Source organism: Eurosta solidaginis, unplaced genomic scaffold, assembly GCF_040869045.1.
Source record: "Eurosta solidaginis isolate ZX-2024a unplaced genomic scaffold, ASM4086904v1 ctg00001051.1, whole genome shotgun sequence".
NCBI lineage: Eukaryota > Metazoa > Arthropoda > Insecta > Diptera > Tephritidae > Eurosta > Eurosta solidaginis.
The window spans coordinates 651570-672797 of NW_027136896.1; the positions used below are offsets into that span (position 1 = coordinate 651570).

At 32.0% G+C, this 21228-nt stretch overlaps 1 pseudogene; it reads left to right on the forward strand.

Annotated features, from left to right (window-relative positions):
* The window catches only part of LOC137235702 (uncharacterized), a 35810-nt pseudogene extending 18123 nt beyond the window's left edge, over positions 1–17687 (forward strand).
* The last annotated feature ends 3541 nt before the right edge of the window (positions 17688–21228 follow it).

The following is a 21228-nucleotide window of genomic DNA, read 5'->3' on the forward strand; positions in this document are numbered from 1 at the left end:
GTTTAAAATACGTAAGTCGTTTTGTTCATCAAATTTAAGTAGATAACTCATCAGTTGTTTGCATCAGAGCGACAATTTTTGAGATAGTTACTAAAACTGTTTAAAGGTTGTCAAACGTTGTTTCTCGTTGTATATCCTTTAATTCTAGAGTTAAATTGATAAATAACGTGTACGAATTTGTTTTACGCATTTGTTTTGGTTACTCGACGTCTACGTTCTCGTGTAGCCTACATATTGCGTTTTTTTTTTAATTTGCTTACCGGGCTAAAGGTTAGCATGTTTAAAATACGTAAGTCGTTTTGTTCAACAAATTTGAGTAGATAACTCAGCAGTTGTTTGCATCAGAGCGACAATTTTTGAGATAGTTATTAAAACTGTTTAAAGGTTGTCAAACGTTGTTTCTCGTTGTATATCCTTTAATTCTAGAGTTAAATTGATAAATAACGTGTACGAATTGTTTTAACGCATTTGTTTTGGTTACTCGACGTCTTCGTTCTCGTGTAGCCTACATATTGCGTTTTTTTTTTAATTTGCTTACCGGGCTAAAGGTTAGCATGTTTAAAATACGTAAGTCGTTTTGTTCACCAAATTTAAGTAGATAACTCATCAGTTGTTTGCATCACAGCGACAATTTTTGAGATAGTTATTAAAACTGTTTAAATGTTGTCAAACGTTGTTTCTCGTTGTATATCCTTTAATTCTAGAGTTAAATTGATAAATAACGTGTACGAATTTGTTTAACGTATTTGTTTTGGTTACTCGACGTCTCCGTTCTCGTGTAGCCTACATATTGCGTTTTTTTTAATTTGCTTACCGGGCTAAAGGTTAGCATGCTTAAAATACGTAAGTCGTTTTGTTCAACAAATTTAAGTAGATAACTCAACAGTTGTTTGCATCAGAGCGATAATTTTTGAGATAGTTATTAAAACTGTTTAAAGGTTGTCAAACGTTGTTTCTCGTTGTATATCCTTTAATTCTAGAGTTAAATTGATAAATAACGTGTACGAATTTGTTTAACGCATTTGTTTTGGTTACTCGACGTCTCCGTTCTCGTGTAGCCTACATATTGCGTTTTTTTTTTAATTTGCTTACCGGGCTAAAGGTTAGCATGTTTAAAATACGTAAGTTGTTTTGTCCATCAAATTTAAGTAGATAACTCATCAGTTGTTTGCATCAGAGCGACAATTTTTGAGATAGTTATTAAAACTGTTTAAAGGTTGTCAAACGTTGTTTCTCGTTGTATATCCTTTAATTCTAGAGTTAAATTGATAAATAACGTGTACGAATTTGTTTAACGCATTTGTTTTGGTTACTCGACGTCTCCGTTCTCGTGTAGCCTACATATTGCGTTTTTTTTTTAATTTGCTTACCGGGCTAAAGGTTAGCATGTTTAAAATACGTAAGTTGTTTTGTCCATCAAATTTAAGTAGATAACTCATCAGTTGTTTGCATCAGAGCGACAATTTTTGAGATAGTTATTAAAACTGTTTAAAGGTTGTCAAACGTTGTTTCTCGTTGTATATCCTTTAATTCTAGAGTTAAATTGATAAATAACGTGTACGAATTTGTTTAACGCATTTGTTTTGGTTACTCGACGTCTCCGTTCTCGTGTAGCCTACATATTGCGTTTTTTTTTAATTTGCTTACCGGGCTAAAGGTTAGCATGTTTAAAATACGTAAGTCGTTTTGTTCAAAAAATTTAAGTAGATAACTCATCAGTTGTTTGCATCAGAGCGACAATTTTTGAGATAGTTATTAAAACTGTTTAAAGGTTGTAAAACGTTGTTTCTCGTTGTATATCCTTTAATTCTAGAGTTAAATTGATAAATAACGTGTACGAATTTGTTTAACGCATTTGTTTTGGTTACTCGACGTCTCCGTTCTCGTGTAGCCTACATATTGCGTTTTTTTTTTTAATTTGCTTACCGGGCTAAAGGTTAGCATGCTTAAAATACGTAAGTCGTTTTGTTCATCAAATTTAAGTAGATAACTCATCAGTTGTTTGCATCAGAGCGACAATTTTTGAGATAGTTATTAAAACTGTTTAAAGGTTGTCAAACGTTGTTTCTCGTTGTATATCCTTTAATTCTAGAGTTAAATTGATAAATAACGTGTACGAATTTGTTTAACGCATTTGTTTTGGTTACTCGACGTCTCCGTTCTCGTGTAGCCTACATATTGCGTTTTTTTTTAATTTGCTTACCGGGCTAAAGGTTAGCATGTTTAAAATACGTAAGTCGTTTTGTTCATCAAATTTAAGTAGATAACTCATCAGTTGTTTGCATCAGAGCGCCAATTTTTGAGATAGTTACTAAAACTGTTTAAAGGTTGTCAAAGGTTGTTTCTCGTTGTATATCCTTTAATTCTAGAGTTAAATTGATAAATAACGTGTACGAATTTGTTTAACGCATTTGTTTTGGTTACTCGACGTCTCTGTTCTCGTGTAGCCTACATATTGCGTTTTTTTTTTAATTTGCTTACCGGGCTAAAGGTTAGCATGTTTAAAATACGTAAGTCGTTTTGTTCAACAAATTTGAGTAGATAACTCATCAGTTGTTTGCATCAGAGCGACAATTTTTGAGATAGTTATTAAAACTGTTTAAAGGTTGTCAAACGTTGTTTCTCGTTGTATATCCTTTAATTCTAGAGTTAAATTGATAAATAACGTGTACGAATTTGTTTAACGCATTTGTGATGGTTACTCGACGTCTCCGTTCTCGTGTAGCCTACATATTGCGTTTTTTTTTTAATTTGCTTACCGGGCTAAAGGTTAGCATGTTTAAAATACGTAAGTCGTTTTGTTCATCAAATTTAAGTAGATAACTCATCAGTTGTTTGCATCAGAGCGACAATTTTTGAGATAGTTATTAAAACTGTTTAAAGGTTGTCAAACGTTGTTTCTCGTTGTATATCCTTTAATTCTAGAGTTAAATTGATAAATAACGTGTACGAATTTGTTTAACGCATTTGTTTTGGTTACTCGACGTCTCCGTTCTCGTGTAGCCTACATATTGCGTTTTTTTTTAATTTGCTTACCGGGCTAAAGGTTAGCATGTTTAAAATACGTAAGTCGTTTTGTTCAACAAATTTGAGTAGATAACTCATCAGTTGTTTGCATCAGAGCGACAATTTTTGAGATAGTTATTAAAACTGTTTAAAGGTTGTCAAACGTTGTTTCTCGTTGTATATCCTTTAATTCTAGAGTTAAATTGATAAATAACGTGTACGAATTTGTTTAACGCATTTGTGATGGTTACTCGACGTCTCTGTTCTCGTGTAGCCTACATATTGCGTTTTTTTTTTAATTTGCTTACCGGGCTAAAGGCTAGCATGTTTAAAATACGTAAGTCGTTTTGTTCATCAAATTTAAGTAGATAACTCATCAGTTGTTTGCATCAGAGCGACAATTTTTGAGATAGTTACTAAAATTGTTTAAAGGTTGTCAAACGTTGTTTCTCGTTGTATATCCTTTAATTCTAGAGTTAAATTGATAAATAACGTGTACGAATTTGTTTTACGCATTTGTTTTGGTTACTCGACGTCTACGTTCTCGTGTAGCCTACATATTGCGTTTTTTTTTTAATTTGCTTACCGGGCTAAAGGTTAGCATGTTTAAAATACGTAAGTCGTTTTGTTCAACAAATTTGAGTAGATAACTCAGCAGTTGTTTGCATCAGAGCGACAATTTTTGAGATAGTTATTAAAACTGTTTAAAGGTTGTCAAACGTTGTTTCTCGTTGTATATCCTTTAATTCTAGAGTTAAATTGATAAATAACGTGTACGAATTGTTTTAACGCATTTGTTTTGGTTACTCGACGTCTTCGTTCTCGTGTAGCCTACATATTGCGTTTTTTTTTTAATTTGCTTACCGGGCTAAAGGTTAGCATGTTTAAAATACGTAAGTCGTTTTGTTCACCAAATTTAAGTAGATAACTCATCAGTTGTTTGCATCACAGCGACAATTTTTGAGATAGTTATTAAAACTGTTTAAATGTTGTCAAACGTTGTTTCTCGTTGTATATCCTTTAATTCTAGAGTTAAATTGATAAATAACGTGTACGAATTTGTTTAACGTATTTGTTTTGGTTACTCGACGTCTCCGTTCTCGTGTAGCCTACATATTGCGTTTTTTTTTAATTTGCTTACCGGGCTAAAGGTTAGCATGCTTAAAATACGTAAGTCGTTTTGTTCAACAAATTTAAGTAGATAACTCAACAGTTGTTTGCATCAGAGCGATAATTTTTGAGATAGTTATTAAAACTGTTTAAAGGTTGTCAAACGTTGTTTCTCGTTGTATATCCTTTAATTCTAGAGTTAAATTGATAAATAACGTGTACGAATTTGTTTAACGCATTTGTTTTGGTTACTCGACGTCTCCGTTCTCGTGTAGCCTACATATTGCGTTTTTTTTTTAATTTGCTTACCGGGCTAAAGGTTAGCATGTTTAAAATACGTAAGTTGTTTTGTCCATCAAATTTAAGTAGATAACTCATCAGTTGTTTGCATCAGAGCGACAATTTTTGAGATAGTTATTAAAACTGTTTAAAGGTTGTCAAACGTTGTTTCTCGTTGTATATCCTTTAATTCTAGAGTTAAATTGATAAATAACGTGTACGAATTTGTTTAACGCATTTGTTTTGGTTACTCGACGTCTCCGTTCTCGTGGAACCTACATATTGCGTTTTTTTTTTTTAATTTGCTTACCGGGCTAAAGGTTAGCATGCTTAAAATACGTAAGTCGTTTTGTTCAACAAATTTAAGTAGATAACTCATCAGTTGTTTGCATCAGAGCGATAATTTTTGAGATAGTTATTAAAACTGTTTAAAGGTTGTCAAACGTTGTTTCTCGTTGTATATCCTTTAATTCTAGAGTTAAATTGATAAATAACGTGTACGAATTTGTTTAACGCATTTGTTTTGGTTACTCGACGTCTCCGTTCTCGTGTAGCCTACATATTGCGTTTTTTTTTTTAATTTGCTTACCGGGCTAAAGGTTAGCATGTTTAAAATACGTAAGTCGTTTTGTTCAACAAATTTAAGTAGATAACTCATCAGTTATTTGCATCAGAGCGACAATTTTTGAGATAGTTATTAAAACTGTTTAAAGGTTGTCAAACGTTGTTTCTCGTTGTATATCCTTTAATTCTAGAGTTAAATTGAATAACGTGTACGAATTTGTTTAACGCATTTGTTTTGGTTACTCGACGTCTCCGTTCTCGTGTAGCCTACATATTGCGTTTTTTTTTTAATTTGCTTACCGGGATAAAGGTTAGCATGCTTAAAATACGTAAGTCGTTTTTTTCAACAAATTTAAGTAGATAACTCATCAGTTGTTTGCATCAGAGCGACAATTTTTGAGATATTTATTAAAACTGTTTAAAGGTTGTCAAACGTTGTTTCTCGTTGTATATCCTTTAATTCTAGAGTTAAATTGATAAATAACGTGTACGAATTTGTTTAACGCATTTGTTTTGGTTACTCGACGTCTCCGTTCTCGTGTAGCCTACATATTGCGTTTTTTTTTTAATTTGCTTACCGGGATAAAGGTTAGCATGCTTAAAATACGTAAGTCGTTTTTTTCAACAAATTTAAGTAGATAACTCATCAGTTGTTTGCATCAGAGCGACAATTTTTGAGATAGTTATTAAAACTGTTTAAAGGTTGTCAAACGTTGTTTCTCGTTGTATATCCTTTAATTCTAGAGTTAAATTGATAAATAACGTGTACGAATTTGTTTAACGCATTTGTTTTGGTTACTCGACGTCTCCGTTCTCGTGTAGCCTACATATTGCGTTTTTTTTTTAATTTGCTTACCGGGCTAAAGGTTAGCATGCTTAAAATACGTAAGTCGTTTTGTTCAACAAATTTAAGTAGATAACTCATCAGTTGTTTGCATCAGAGCGACAATTTTTGAGATAGTTATTAAAACTGTTTAAAGGTTGTCAAACGTTGTTTCTCGTTGTATATCCTTTAATTCTAGAGTTAAATTGATAAATAACGTGTACGAATTTGTTTAACGCATTTGTTTTGGTTACTCGACGTCTCCGTTCTCGTGTAGCCTACATATTGCGTTTTTTTTTTAATTTGCTTACCGGGATAAAGGTTAGCATGCTTAAAATACGTAAGTCGTTTTTTTCAACAAATTTAAGTAGATAACTCATCAGTTGTTTGCATCAGAGCGACAATTTTTGAGATATTTATTAAAACTGTTTAAAGGTTGTCAAACGTTGTTTCTCGTTGTATATCCTTTAATTCTAGAGTTAAATTGATAAATAACGTGTACGAATTTGTTTAACGAATTTGTTTTTGTTACTCGACGGCCCCGTTCTCGTGTAGCCTACATATTGCGTTTTTTTTTAATTTGCTTACCGGGCTAAAGGTTAGCATGCTTAAAATACGTAAGTCGTTTTGTTCAACAAATTTAAGTAGATAACTCATCAGTTGTTTGCATCAGAGCGACAATTTTTGAGATAGTTATTAAAAAAGTTTAAAGGTTGTCAAACGTTGTTTCTCGTTGTATATCCTTTAATTCTAGAGTTAAATTGATAAATAACGTGTACGAATTTGTTTAACGCATTTGTTTTGGTTACTCGACGTCTCCGTTCTCGTGTAGCCTACATATTGCGTTTTTTTTTAATTTGCTTACCGGGGTAAAGGTTAGAATGCTTAAAATACGTAAGTCGTTTTGTTCAACAAATTTGAGTAGATAACTCATCAGTTGTTTGCATCAGAGCGACAATTTTTGAGATAGTTATTAAAACTGTTTAAAGGTTGTCAAACGTTGTTTCTCGTTGTATATCCTTTAATTCTAGAGTTAAATTGATAAATAACGTGTACGAATTTGTTTAACGCATTTGTTTTGGTTACTCGACGTCTCCGTTCTCGTGTAGCCTACATATTGCTTTTTTTTTTTAATTTGCTTACCGGGCTAAAGGTTAGCATGCTTAAAATACGTAAGTCGTTTTGTTCAACAAATTTAAGTAGATAACTCATCAGTTGTTTGCATCAGAGCGACAATTTTTGAGATAGTTATTAAAACTGTTTAAAGGTTGTCAAACGTTGTTTCTCGTTGTATATCCTTTCATTCTAGAGTTAAATTGATAAATAACGTGAACGAATTTGTTTAACGCATTTGTTTTGGTTACTCGACGTCTCCGTTCTCGTGTAGACTACATATTGCGTTTTTTTTTTAATTTGCTTACCGGGCTAAAGGTTAGCATGCTTAAAATACGTAAGTCGTTTTGTTCAACAAATTTAAGTAGATAACTCCTCAGTTGTTTGCATCAGAGCGACAATTTTTGAGATAGTTATTAAAACTGTTTAAAGGTTGTCAAACGTTGTTTCTCGTTGTATATCCTTTAATTCTAGAGTTAAATTGATAAATAACGTGTACGAATTTATTTAACGCATTTGTTTTGGTTACTCGACGGCTCCGTTCTCGTGTAGCCTACATATTGCGTTTTTTTTTTAATTTGCTTACCGGGCTAAAGGTTAGCATGCTTAAAATACGTAGGTCGTTTTGTTCAACAAATTTGAGTAGATAACCCATCAGTTGTTTGCATCAGAGCGACAATTTTTGGGATAGTTATTAAAACTGTTTAAAGGTTGTCAAACGTTGTTTCACGTTGTATATCCTTTAATTCTAGAGTTAAATTGATAAATAACGTGTACGAATTTGTTTAACGCATTTGTTTTGGTTACTCGATAGCTCCGTTCTCGTGTAGCCTACATATTGCGTTTTTTTTTTTAATTTGCTTACCGGGCTAAAGGTTAGCATGCTTAAAATACGTAAGTCGTTTTGTTCAACAAATTTAAGTAGATAACTCATCAGTTGTTTGCATCAGAGCGACAATTTTTGAGATAGTTATTAAAACTGTTTAAAGGTTGTCAAACGTTGTTTCTCGTTGTATATCCTTTAATTCTAGAGTTAAATTGATAAATAACGTGTACGAATTTGTTTAACGCATTTGTTTTGGTTACTCGACGGCTCCGTTCTCGTGTAGCCTACATATTGCGTTTTTTTTTAATTTGCTTACCGGGCTAAAGGTTAGCATGCTTAAAATACGTAAGTCGTTTTGTTCAACAAATTTAAGTAGATAACTCATCAGTTGTTTGCATCAGAGCGACAATTTTTGAGATAGTTATTAAAACTGTTTAAAGGTTGTCAAACGTTGTTTCTCGTTGTATATCCTTTAATTCTAGAGTTAAATTGATAAATAACGTGTACGAATTTGTTTAACGCATTTGTTTTGGTTACTCGACGTCTGCGTTGTCGTGTATCCTACATATTGCGTTTTTTTTTTAATTTGCTTACCGTTCTAAAGGTTAGCATGCTTAAAATACGTAAGTCGTTTTGTTCAACAAATTTAAGTAGATAACTCCTCAGTTGTTTGCATCAGAGCTACAATTTTTGAGATAGTTATTAAAACTGTTTAAAGTTTGTCAAACGTTGTTTCTCGTTGTATATCCTTTAATTCTAGAGTTAAATTGATAAATAACGTGTACGAATTTGTTTAGCGCATTTGATTTGGTTACTCGACGTCTCCGTTCTCGTGTAGCCTACATATTGCGTTTTTTTTTTAATTTGCTTACTGGGCTAAAGGTTAGCATGCTTAAAATACGTAAGTCGTTTTGTTCAACAAATTTGAGTAGATAACTCAACAGTTGTTTGCATCAGAGCAACAATTTTTGAGATAGTTATTAAAACTGTTTAAAGGTTGTCAAACGTTGTTTCTCGTTGTATATCCTTTAATTCTAGAGTTAAATTGATAAATAACGTGTACGAATTTGTTTAACGCATTTGTTTTGGTTACTCGACGGCTCAGTTCTCGTGTAGCCTACATATTGCGTTTTTTTTTAATTTGCTTACCGGGTTAAGGTTAGCATGCTTAAAATACGTAAGTCGTTTTGTTCAACAAATTTGAGTAGATAACTCATCAGTTGTTTGCATCAGAGCGACAATTTTTGAGATAGTTATTAAAACTGTTTAAAGGTTGTCAAACGTTGTTTCTCGTTGTATATCCTTTAATTCTAGAGTTAAATTGATAAATAACGTGTACGAATTTGTTTAACGCATTTGTTTTGGTTACTCGACGGCTCCGTTCTCGTGTAGCCTACATATTGCGTTTTTTTTTTAATTTGCTTACCGGGCTAAAGGCTAGCATGCTTAAAATACGTAAGTCGTTTTGTTCAACAAATTTAAGTAGATAACTCATCAGTTGTTTGCATCAGAGCGACAATTTTTGCGATAGTTATTAAAACTGTTTAAAGGTTGTCAAACGTTGTTTCTCGTTGTATATCCTTTAATTCTAGAGTTAAATTGCTAAATAACGTGTACGAATTTGTTTAACGCATTTATTTTGGTTACTCGACGGCTCTGTTCTCGTGTAGCCTACATATTGCGTTTTTTTTTTAATTTGCTTACCGGGCTAAAGGTTGGCATGCTTAAAATACGTAAGTCGTTTTGTTCAACAAATTTAAGTAGATAACTCCTCAGTTGTTTGCATCAGAGCGACAATTTTTGAGATAGTTATTAAAACTGTTTAAAGGATGTCAAACGTTGTTTCTCGTTGTATATCCTTTAATTCTAGAGTTAAATTGATAAATAACGTGTACGAATTTGTTTAACGCATTTGTTTTGGTTAATCGACGTCTCCGTTCTCGTGTAGCCTACATATTGCGTTTTTTTTTCTAAGTTGCTTACCGGGCTAAAGGTTAGCATGCTTAAAATACGTAAGTCGTTTTGTTCAACAAATTTAAGTAGATAACTCATCAGTTGTTTGCATCAGAGCGACAATTTTTGAGATAGTTATTAAAACTGTTTAAAGGTTGTCAAACGTTGTTTCTCGTTGTATATCCTTTAATTCTAGAGTTAAATTGATAAATAACGTGTACGAATTTGTTTAACGCATTTGTTTTGGTTACTCGACGGCTCCGTTCTCGTGTAGCCTACATATTGCGTTTTTTTTCTAAGTTGCTTACCGGGCTAAAGGTTAGCATGCTTAAAATACGTAAGTCGTTTTGTTCAACAAATTTAAGTAGATAACTCATCAGTTGTTTGCATCAGAGCGACAATTTTTGAGATAGTTATTAAAACTGTTTAAAGGTTGTCAAACGTTGTTTCTCGTTGTATATCCTTTAATTCTAGAGTTAAATTGATAAATAACGTGTACGAATTTGTTTAACGCATTTGTTTTGGTTACTCGACGGCTCCGTTCTCGTGGAGCCTACATATTGCGTTTTTTTTAATTTGCTTACCGGGCTAAAGGTTAGCATGCTTAAAATACGTAAGTCGTTTTGTTCAACAAATTTAAGTAGATAACTCATCAGTTGTTTGCATCAGAGCGACAATTTTTGAGATAGTTATTAAAACTGTTTAAAGGTTGTCAAACGTTGTTTCTCGTTGTATATCCTTTAATTCTAGAGTTAAATTGATAAGTAACGTGTACGAATTTGTTTAACGCATTTGTTTTGGTTACTCGACGTCTCCGTTCTCGTGTAGCCTACATATTGCGTTTTTTTTAATTTGCTTACCGGGCTAAAAGTTAGCATGCTTAAAATACGTAAGTCGTTTTGTTCAACAAATTTAAGTAGATAACTCATCAGTTGTTTGCATCAGAGCGACAATTTTTGAGATAGTTATTAAAACTGTTTAAAGGTTGTCAAACGTTGTTTCTCGTTGTATATCCTTTAATTCTAGAGTTAAATTGATAAATAACGTGTACGAATTTGTTTAACGCATTTGTTTTGGTTACTCGACGGCTCCGTTCTCGTGTAGCCTACATATTGCGTTCTTTTTTTAATTTGCTTACCGGGCTAAAGGTTAGCATGCTTAAAATACGTAAGTCGTTTTGTTCAACAAATTTAAGTAGATAACTCATCAGTTGTTTGCATCAGAGCGACAATTTTTGAGATAGTTATTAAAACTGTTTAAAGGTTGTCAAACGTTGTTTCTCGTTGTATATCCTTTAATTCTAGAGTTAAATTGATAAATAACGTGTACGAATTTGTTTAACGCATTTGTTTTGGTTACTCGACGGCTCCGTTCTCGTGTAGCCTACATATTGCGTTTTTTTTTTAATTTGCTTACCGGGCTAAAGGTTAGCATGCTTAAAATACGTAAGTCGTTTTGTTCAACAAATTTAAGTAGATAACTCATCAGTTGTTTGCATCAGAGCGACAATTTTTGAGATAGTTATTAAAACTGTTTAAAGGTTGTCAAACGTTGTTTCTCGTTGTATATCCTTTAATTCTAGAGTTAAATTGATAAATAACGTGTACGAATTTGTTTAACGCATTTTTTTTGGTTACTCGACGGCTCCGTTCTCGTGTAGCCTACATATTGCGTTTTTTTTTTAAATTTGCTTACCGGGCTAAAGGTTAGCATGCTTAAAATACGTAAGTCGGTTTGTTCAACAAATTTAAGTAGATAACTCATCAGTTGTTTGCATCAGAGCGACAATTTTTGAGATAGTTATTAAAACTGTTTAAAGGTTGTCAAACGTTGTTTCTCGTTGTATATCCTTTAATTCTAGAGTTAAATTGATAAATAACGTGTACGAATTTGTTTAACGCATTTGTTTTGGTTACTCGACGTCTCCGTTCTCGTGTAGCCTACATATTGCGTTTTTTTTTTAATTTGCTTACCGGGCTAAAGGTTAGCATGCTTAAAATACGTAAGTCGTTTTGTTCAACAAATTTAAGTAGATAACTCATCAGTTGTTTGCATCAGAGCGACAATTTTTGAGATAGTTATTAAAACTGTTTAAAGGTTGTCAAACGTTGTTTCTCGTTGTATATCCTTTAATTCTAGAGTTAAATTGATAAATAACGTGTACGAATTTGTTTAACGCATTTGTTTTGGTTACTCGACGTCTCCGTTCTCGTGTAGCCTACATATTGCGTTTTTTTTTTAATTTGCTTACCGGGATAAAGGTTAGCATGCTTAAAATACGTAAGTCGTTTTTTTCAACAAATTTAAGTAGATAACTCATCAGTTGTTTGCATCAGAGCGACAATTTTTGAGATATTTATTAAAACTGTTTAAAGGTTGTCAAACGTTGTTTCTCGTTGTATATCCTTTAATTCTAGAGTTAAATTGATAAATAACGTGTACGAATTTGTTTAACGAATTTGTTTTTGTTACTCGACGGCCCCGTTCTCGTGTAGCCTACATATTGCGTTTTTTTTTAATTTGCTTACCGGGCTAAAGGTTAGCATGCTTAAAATACGTAAGTCGTTTTGTTCAACAAATTTAAGTAGATAACTCATCAGTTGTTTGCATCAGAGCGACAATTTTTGAGATAGTTATTAAAAAAGTTTAAAGGTTGTCAAACGTTGTTTCTCGTTGTATATCCTTTAATTCTAGAGTTAAATTGATAAATAACGTGTACGAATTTGTTTAACGCATTTGTTTTGGTTACTCGACGTCTCCGTTCTCGTGTAGCCTACATATTGCGTTTTTTTTTAATTTGCTTACCGGGGTAAAGGTTAGCATGCTTAAAATACGTAAGTCGTTTTGTTCAACAAATTTGAGTAGATAACTCATCAGTTGTTTGCATCAGAGCGACAATTTTTGAGATAGTTATTAAAACTGTTTAAAGGTTGTCAAACGTTGTTTCTCGTTGTATATCCTTTAATTCTAGAGTTAAATTGATAAATAACGTGTACGAATTTGTTTAACGCATTTGTTTTGGTTACTCGACGTCTCCGTTCTCGTGTAGCCTACATATTGCTTTTTTTTTTTAATTTGCTTACCGGGCTAAAGGTTAGCATGCTTAAAATACGTAAGTCGTTTTGTTCAACAAATTTAAGTAGATAACTCATCAGTTGTTTGCATCAGAGCGACAATTTTTGAGATAGTTATTAAAACTGTTTAAAGGTTGTCAAACGTTGTTTCTCGTTGTATATCCTTTCATTCTAGAGTTAAATTGATAAATAACGTGAACGAATTTGTTTAACGCATTTGTTTTGGTTACTCGACGTCTCCGTTCTCGTGTAGACTACATATTGCGTTTTTTTTTTAATTTGCTTACCGGGCTAAAGGTTAGCATGCTTAAAATACGTAAGTCGTTTTGTTCAACAAATTTAAGTAGATAACTCCTCAGTTGTTTGCATCAGAGCGACAATTTTTGAGATAGTTATTAAAACTGTTTAAAGGTTGTCAAACGTTGTTTCTCGTTGTATATCCTTTAATTCTAGAGTTAAATTGATAAATAACGTGTACGAATTTATTTAACGCATTTGTTTTGGTTACTCGACGGCTCCGTTCTCGTGTAGCCTACATATTGCGTTTTTTTTTTAATTTGCTTACCGGGCTAAAGGTTAGCATGCTTAAAATACGTAGGTCGTTTTGTTCAACAAATTTGAGTAGATAACCCATCAGTTGTTTGCATCAGAGCGACAATTTTTGGGATAGTTATTAAAACTGTTTAAAGGTTGTCAAACGTTGTTTCACGTTGTATATCCTTTAATTCTAGAGTTAAATTGATAAATAACGTGTACGAATTTGTTTAACGCATTTGTTTTGGTTACTCGATAGCTCCGTTCTCGTGTAGCCTACATATTGCGTTTTTTTTTTAATTTGCTTACCGGGCTAAAGGTTAGCATGCTTAAAATACGTAAGTCGTTTTGTTCAACAAATTTAAGTAGATAACTCATCAGTTGTTTGCATCAGAGCGACAATTTTTGAGATAGTTATTAAAACTGTTTAAAGGTTGTCAAACGTTGTTTCTCGTTGTATATCCTTTAATTCTAGAGTTAAATTGATAAATAACGTGTACGAATTTGTTTAACGCATTTGTTTTGGTTACTCGACGGCTCCGTTCTCGTGTAGCCTACATATTGCGTTTTTTTTTAATTTGCTTACCGGGCTAAAGGTTAGCATGCTTAAAATACGTAAGTCGTTTTGTTCAACAAATTTAAGTAGATAACTCATCAGTTGTTTGCATCAGAGCGACAATTTTTGAGATAGTTATTAAAACTGTTTAAAGGTTGTCAAACGTTGTTTCTCGTTGTATATCCTTTAATTCTAGAGTTAAATTGATAAATAACGTGTACGAATTTGTTTAACGCATTTGTTTTGGTTACTCGACGTCTCCGTTGTCGTGTATCCTACATATTGCGTTTTTTTTTTAATTTGCTTACCGTTCTAAAGGTTAGCATGCTTAAAATACGTAAGTCGTTTTGTTCAACAAATTTAAGTAGATAACTCCTCAGTTGTTTGCATCAGAGCTACAATTTTTGAGATAGTTATTAAAACTGTTTAAAGTTTGTCAAACGTTGTTTCTCGTTGTATATCCTTTAATTCTAGAGTTAAATTGATAAATAACGTGTACGAATTTGTTTAGCGCATTTGATTTGGTTACTCGACGTCTCCGTTCTCGTGTAGCCTACATATTGCGTTTTTTTTTTAATTTGCTTACTGGGCTAAAGGTTAGCATGCTTAAAATACGTAAGTCGTTTTGTTCAACAAATTTGAGTAGATAACTCAACAGTTGTTTGCATCAGAGCAACAATTTTTGAGATAGTTATTAAAACTGTTTAAAGGTTGTCAAACGTTGTTTCTCGTTGTATATCCTTTAATTCTAGAGTTAAATTGATAAATAACGTGTACGAATTTGTTTAACGCATTTGTTTTGGTTACTCGACGGCTCAGTTCTCGTGTAGCCTACATATTGCGTTTTTTTTTAATTTGCTTACCGGGTTAAGGTTAGCATGCTTAAAATACGTAAGTCGTTTTGTTCAACAAATTTGAGTAGATAACTCATCAGTTGTTTGCATCAGAGCGACAATTTTTGAGATAGTTATTAAAACTGTTTAAAGGTTGTCAAACGTTGTTTCTCGTTGTATATCCTTTAATTCTAGAGTTAAATTGATAAATAACGTGTACGAATTTGTTTAACGCATTTGTTTTGGTTACTCGACGGCTCCGTTCTCGTGTAGCCTACATATTGCGTTTTTTTTTTAATTTGCTTACCGGGCTAAAGGCTAGCATGCTTAAAATACGTAAGTCGTTTTGTTCAACAAATTTAAGTAGATAACTCATCAGTTGTTTGCATCAGAGCGACAATTTTTGCGATAGTTATTAAAACTGTTTAAAGGTTGTCAAACGTTGTTTCTCGTTGTATATCCTTTAATTCTAGAGTTAAATTGCTAAATAACGTGTACGAATTTGTTTAACGCATTTATTTTGGTTACTCGACGGCTCTGTTCTCGTGTAGCCTACATATTGCGTTTTTTTTTTAATTTGCTTACCGGGCTAAAGGTTGGCATGCTTAAAATACGTAAGTCGTTTTGTTCAACAAATTTAAGTAGATAACTCCTCAGTTGTTTGCATCAGAGCGACAATTTTTGAGATAGTTATTAAAACTGTTTAAAGGATGTCAAACGTTGTTTCTCGTTGTATATCCTTTAATTCTAGAGTTAAATTGATAAATAACGTGTACGAATTTGTTTAACGCATTTGTTTTGGTTAATCGACGTCTCCGTTCTCGTGTAGCCTACATATTGCGTTTTTTTTTAATTTGCTTACCGGGCTAAAGGTTAGCATGCTTAAAATACGTAAGTCGTTTTGTTCAACAAATTTAAGTAGATAACTCATCAGTTGTTTGCATCAGAGCGACAATTTTTGAGATAGTTATTAAAACTGTTTAAAGGTTGTCAAACGTTGTTTCTCGTTGTATATCCTTTAATTCTAGAGTTAAATTGATAAATAACGTGTACGAATTTGTTTAACGCATTTGTTTTGGTTACTCGACGTCTCCGTTCTCGTGTAGCCTACATATTGCGTTTTTTTTTAATTTGCGTACTGGGCTAAAGGTTAGCATGCTTAAAATACGTAAGTCGTTTTGTTCAACAAATTTGAGTAGATAACTCATCAGTTGTTTGCATCAGAGCGACAATTTTTGAGATAGTTATTAAAACTGTTTAAAGGTTGTCAAACGTTGTTTCTCGTTGTATATCCTTTAATTCTAGAGTTAAATTGATAAATAACGTGTACGAATTTGTTTAACGCATTTGTTTTGGTTACTCGACGGCTCCGTTCTCGTGTAGCCTACATATTGCGTTTTTTTTTTTAATTTGCTTACCGGGCTAAAGGTTAGCATGCTTAAAATACGTAAGTCGTTTTGTTCAACAAATTTAAGTAGATAACTCATCAGTTGTTTGCATCAGAGCAACAATTTTTGCGATAGTTATTAAAACTGTTTAAAGGTTGTCAAACGTTGTTTCTCGTTGTATATCCTTTAATTCTAGAGTTAAATTGATAAATAACGTGTACGAATTTGTTTAACGCATTTATTTTGGTTACTCGACGGCTCTGTTCTTGTGTAGCCTACATATTGCGTTTTTTTTTTAATTTGCTTACCGGGCTAAAGGTTAGCATGCTTAAAATACGTAAGTCGTTTTGATCAACAAATTTAAGTAGATAACTCATCAGTTGTTTGCATCAGAGCGACAATTTTTGAGATAGTTATTAAAACTGTTTAAAGGTTGTCAAACGTTGTTTCTCGTTGTATATCCTTTAATTCTAGAGTTAAATTGATAAATAACGTGTACGAATTTGTTTAACGCATTTGTTTTGGTTACTCGACGTCTCCGTTCTCGTGTAGCCTACATATTGCGTTTTTTTTTTTAATTTGCTTACCGGGCTAAAAGTTAGCATGCTTAAAATACGTAAGTCGTTTTCTTCAACAAATTTAAGTAGATAACTCATCAGTTGTTTGCATCAGAGCGACAATTTTTGAGATAGTTATTAAAACTGTTTAAAGGTTGTCAAACGTTGTTTCTCGTTGTATATCCTTTAATTCTAGAGTTAAATTGATAAATAACGTGTACGAATTTGTTTAACGCATTTGTTTTGGTTACTCGACGGCTCCGTTCTCGTGTAGCCTACTGTATAGTTATCTACTTTATTTAAATATACTTTATGTTTGTATTTTATTTTTTGAATTACTTTATTTTTGAATATTATTTCATAAAGAAAATTTTAATGTCACTGTATTTATAAATTTTCAATGTTAATATTAATATTTTAAAATAAAAATAAATAAAATTTTAAAAAATATATAGTTGTATTATCAACTATATTATGGCGATCCCGCTCCGAATCATAAGGGTACTATAAAAGTCAATACATTTTCTGCAAACTGGCCGGTTTGTCAATATGGACAATTACTCCGTTTATGTAATTACAAGTGCACTCAAAAAGGATTCTACGTAAAATACCTAATGAAATTTTAGACTCTCTAATTATTTACATCACTGCCGAAATACGCTCAACGTTTATTAGTTTTACTCTTTGGTACATTCGATTTTATTACCACCAATGCAACACAAACCAGTACGTGCATGACCAGCGAGGCGCTAGGCATTTAAGTTGCAGCGAGTTTCTTTCAGTCTTACGTCAGTGATAGCAAAACGACACATATAAAAATTTACTTAAATTTAAAATTATCACAAAAATTATGAGGCAGATTGCTGATAAATTTCTACACATAATTTATTTGGACACAAAAATTATGAATATTATACAGGATTTACTGGATGTATACTAAAAGTACAAGATAAATTGATATGCAATTTTCAATATCCACCCCCACCATGTTGCAAATTAACTCAACAAAAATATACACTTCAACACTCTCTGAAGACTAAGAAGACATAGTTGCAGTGTCAATGTGAGTAATGAAGTTTACCATCTATCTACCTTCAACATTTGCTATCTAAATCTTTCGTTGAACCAATATACAAACAAAATAATCAAATTATATATGTATACAAAAAAAGAGTTAAAATATTCAAAATTACAGTTATATTAAATATATTTTAATTATATACACTCTTTCTACAGTTTATAATCAAAAAATATATGTCACTAACACATGTAAGTAAATTTGCAACAACAGACATATAAACTCAAATTCATATTTAGCCAATCTCATTTCCAATTCAAAACAACAAACAACTTTAAAATTTTAAAATAAAACTAATTAGTACAATCAATTTTAAAAAATCTCAAAAGATTTCTTAAAATTATTTTTATTGACATATATCAATTATTTCATATTGAAATTAGAATCATATTAAAAACTCAATATTATACTCATTAACATGACACGAATCAATAACAATTTCATGCCATCCTCAAACGAATAAAGGAATCAACTTTTCATTCCTCATCAACAACTTGGACATACATTATGCAGAGTACAATTACATATATATTGAACATATATTCTGCGTAATACAAGTTTTTAATTTTTGAGTAATTGTGCACACAAAGTTGCCAACTATTATCATTCAACCTCATTCTAGGTTCCTCAAATACATCATTATAATTGACAATATTTACCAAACAACTATTAAGTTATTTTTAACCTCAACAACAACAATAACGACACCTAAAAATAAGCTATCAAGTACATCGAATCATCTAAAGATTGGGTACTTACATCAATACTAACATACACTTTTAACGCAATTAACTCATAATTCAAATTTTTTTTTTTTAAACTATAACACAAAATTCTTACAGTATTTAATATACACTGTAAATTAGCATTAAAAATTTAATTTTTCTTTTCACTGGAGTGGGAGTAAATGTAGAGTTATCTACTTTATTTAAATATACTTTATGTTTGTATTTTATTTTTTGAATTACTTTATTTTTGAATATTATTTCATAAAGAAAATTTTAATGTCACTGTATTTATAAATTTTCAATGTTAATATTAATATTTTAAAATAAAAATAAATAAAATTTTAAAAAATATATAGTTGTATTATCAACTATACCTACATATTGCGTTTTTTTTTTAATTTGCTTACCGGGCTAAAGGTTAGCATGCTTAAAATACGTAAGTCGTTTTGTTCAACAAATTTAAGTAGATAACTCATCAGTTGTTTGCATCAGAGCGACAATTTTTGAGATAGTTATTAAAACTGTTTAAAGGTTGTCAAACGTTGTTTCTCGTTGTATATCCTTTAATTCTAGAGTTAAATTGATAAATAACGTGTACGAATTTTTTTAACGCATTTGTTTTGGTTACTCGACGTCTCCGTTCTCGTGTAGCCTACATATTGCGTTTTTTTTTTAATTTGCTTACCGGGCTAAAGGTTAGCATGCTTAAAATACGTAAGTCGTTTTGTTCAACAAATTTAAGTAGATAACTCATCAGTTGTTTGCATCAGAGCGACAATTTTTGAGATATTTATTAAAACTGTTTAAAGGTTGTCAAACGTTGTTTCTCGTTGTATATCCTTTAATTCTAGAGTTAAATTGATAAATAACGTGCACGAATTTGTTTAACGCATTTGTTTTGGTTACTCGACGGCTCCGTTCTCGTGTAGCCTACATATTGCGTTTTTTTTTAATTTGCTTACCGGGCTAAAGGTTAGCATGCTTAAAATACGTAAGTCGTTTTGTTCAACAAATTTAAGTAGATAACTCCTCAGTTGTTTGCATCAGAGCGACAATTTTTGAGATAGTTATTAAAACTGTTTAAAGGTTGTCAAACGTTGTTTCTCGTTGTATATCCTTTAATTCTAGAGTTAAATTGATAAATAACGTGTACGAATTTGTTTTGGTTACTCGACGTCTCCGTTCTCGTGTAGCCTACATATTGAGTTTTTTTTTTTAATTTGCTTACCGGGCTAAAGGGTAGCATGCTTAAAATACGTAAGTCGTTTTGTTCAACAAATTTGAGTAGATAACTCATCAGTTGTTTGCATCAGAGCGACAATTTTTGAGATAGTTATTAAAACTGTTTAAAGGTTGTCAAACGTTGTTTCTCGTTGTATATCCTTTAATTCTAGAGTTAAATTGATAAATAACGTGTACGAATTTGTTTAACGCATTTGTTTTGGTTACTCGACGTCTCCGTTCTCGTGTAGCCTACATATTGCGTTTTTTTTTTTTTAATTTGCTTACCGGGCTAAAGGTTAGCATGCTTAAAATACGTAAGACGTTTTGTTCAACAAATTTAAGTAGATAACTCATCAGTTGTTTGCATCAGAGCGACAATTTTTGAGATAGTTATTAAAACTGTTTAAAGGTTGTCAAACGTTGTTTCTCGTTGTATATCCTTTAATTCTAGAGTTAAATTGATAAATAACGTGTACGAATTTGTTTAACGCATTTGTTTTGGTTACTCGACGTCTCCGTTCTCGTGTAGCATACATATTGCGTTTTTTTTTTAATTTGCTTACCGGGCTAAAAGTTAGCATGCTTAAAATACGTAAGTCGTTTTGTTCAACAAATTTGAGTAGATAACTCATCAGTTGTTTGCATCAGAGCGACAATTTTTGAGATAGTTATTAAAACTGTTTAAAGGTTGTCAAACGTTGTTTCTCGTTGTATATCCTTTAATTCTAGAGTTAAATTGATAAATAACGTGTACGAATTTGTTTAACGCATTTGTTTTTGTTACTCGACGGCTCCGTTCTCGTGTAGCCTACATATTGCGTTTTTTTTTAAATTTGCTTACCGGGCTAAAAGTTAGCATGCTTAAAATACGTAAGTCGTTTTGTTCAACAAATTTAAGTAGATAACTCATCAGTTGTTTGCATCAGAGCGACAATTTTTGAGGTAGTTATTAAAACTGTTTAAAGGTTGTCAAACGTTGTTTCTCGTTGTATATCCTTTAATACTAGAGTTAAATTGATAAATAACGTGTACGAATTTGTTTAACGCATTTGTTTTGGTTACTCGACGTCTCCGTTCTCGTGTAGCCTACATATTGCGTTTTTTTTTAATTTGCTTACCGGGCTAAAGGTTAGCATGCTTAAAATACGTAAGTCGTTTTGTTCAACAAATTTAAGTAGATAACTCATCAGTTGTTTGCATCAGAGCGACAATTTTTGAGATAGTTATTAAAACTGTTTAAAGGTTGTCAAACGTTGTTTCTCGTTGTATATCCTTTAATTCTAGAGTTAAATTGATAAATACCGTGTACGAATTTGTTTAACGCATTTGTTTTGGTTACTCGACGGCTCAGTTCTCGTGTAGCCTACATATTGCGTTTTTTTTTAATTTGCTTACCGGGCTAAAGGTTAGCATGCTTAAAATACGTAAGTCGTTTTGTTCAACAAATTTGAGTAGATAACTCATCAGTTGTTTGCATCAGATAAATAACGTGTACGAATTTGTTTAACGCATTTGTTTTGGTTACTCGACGGCTCCGTTCTCGTGTAGCATACATATTGGGTTTTTTTTTTTAATTTGCTTA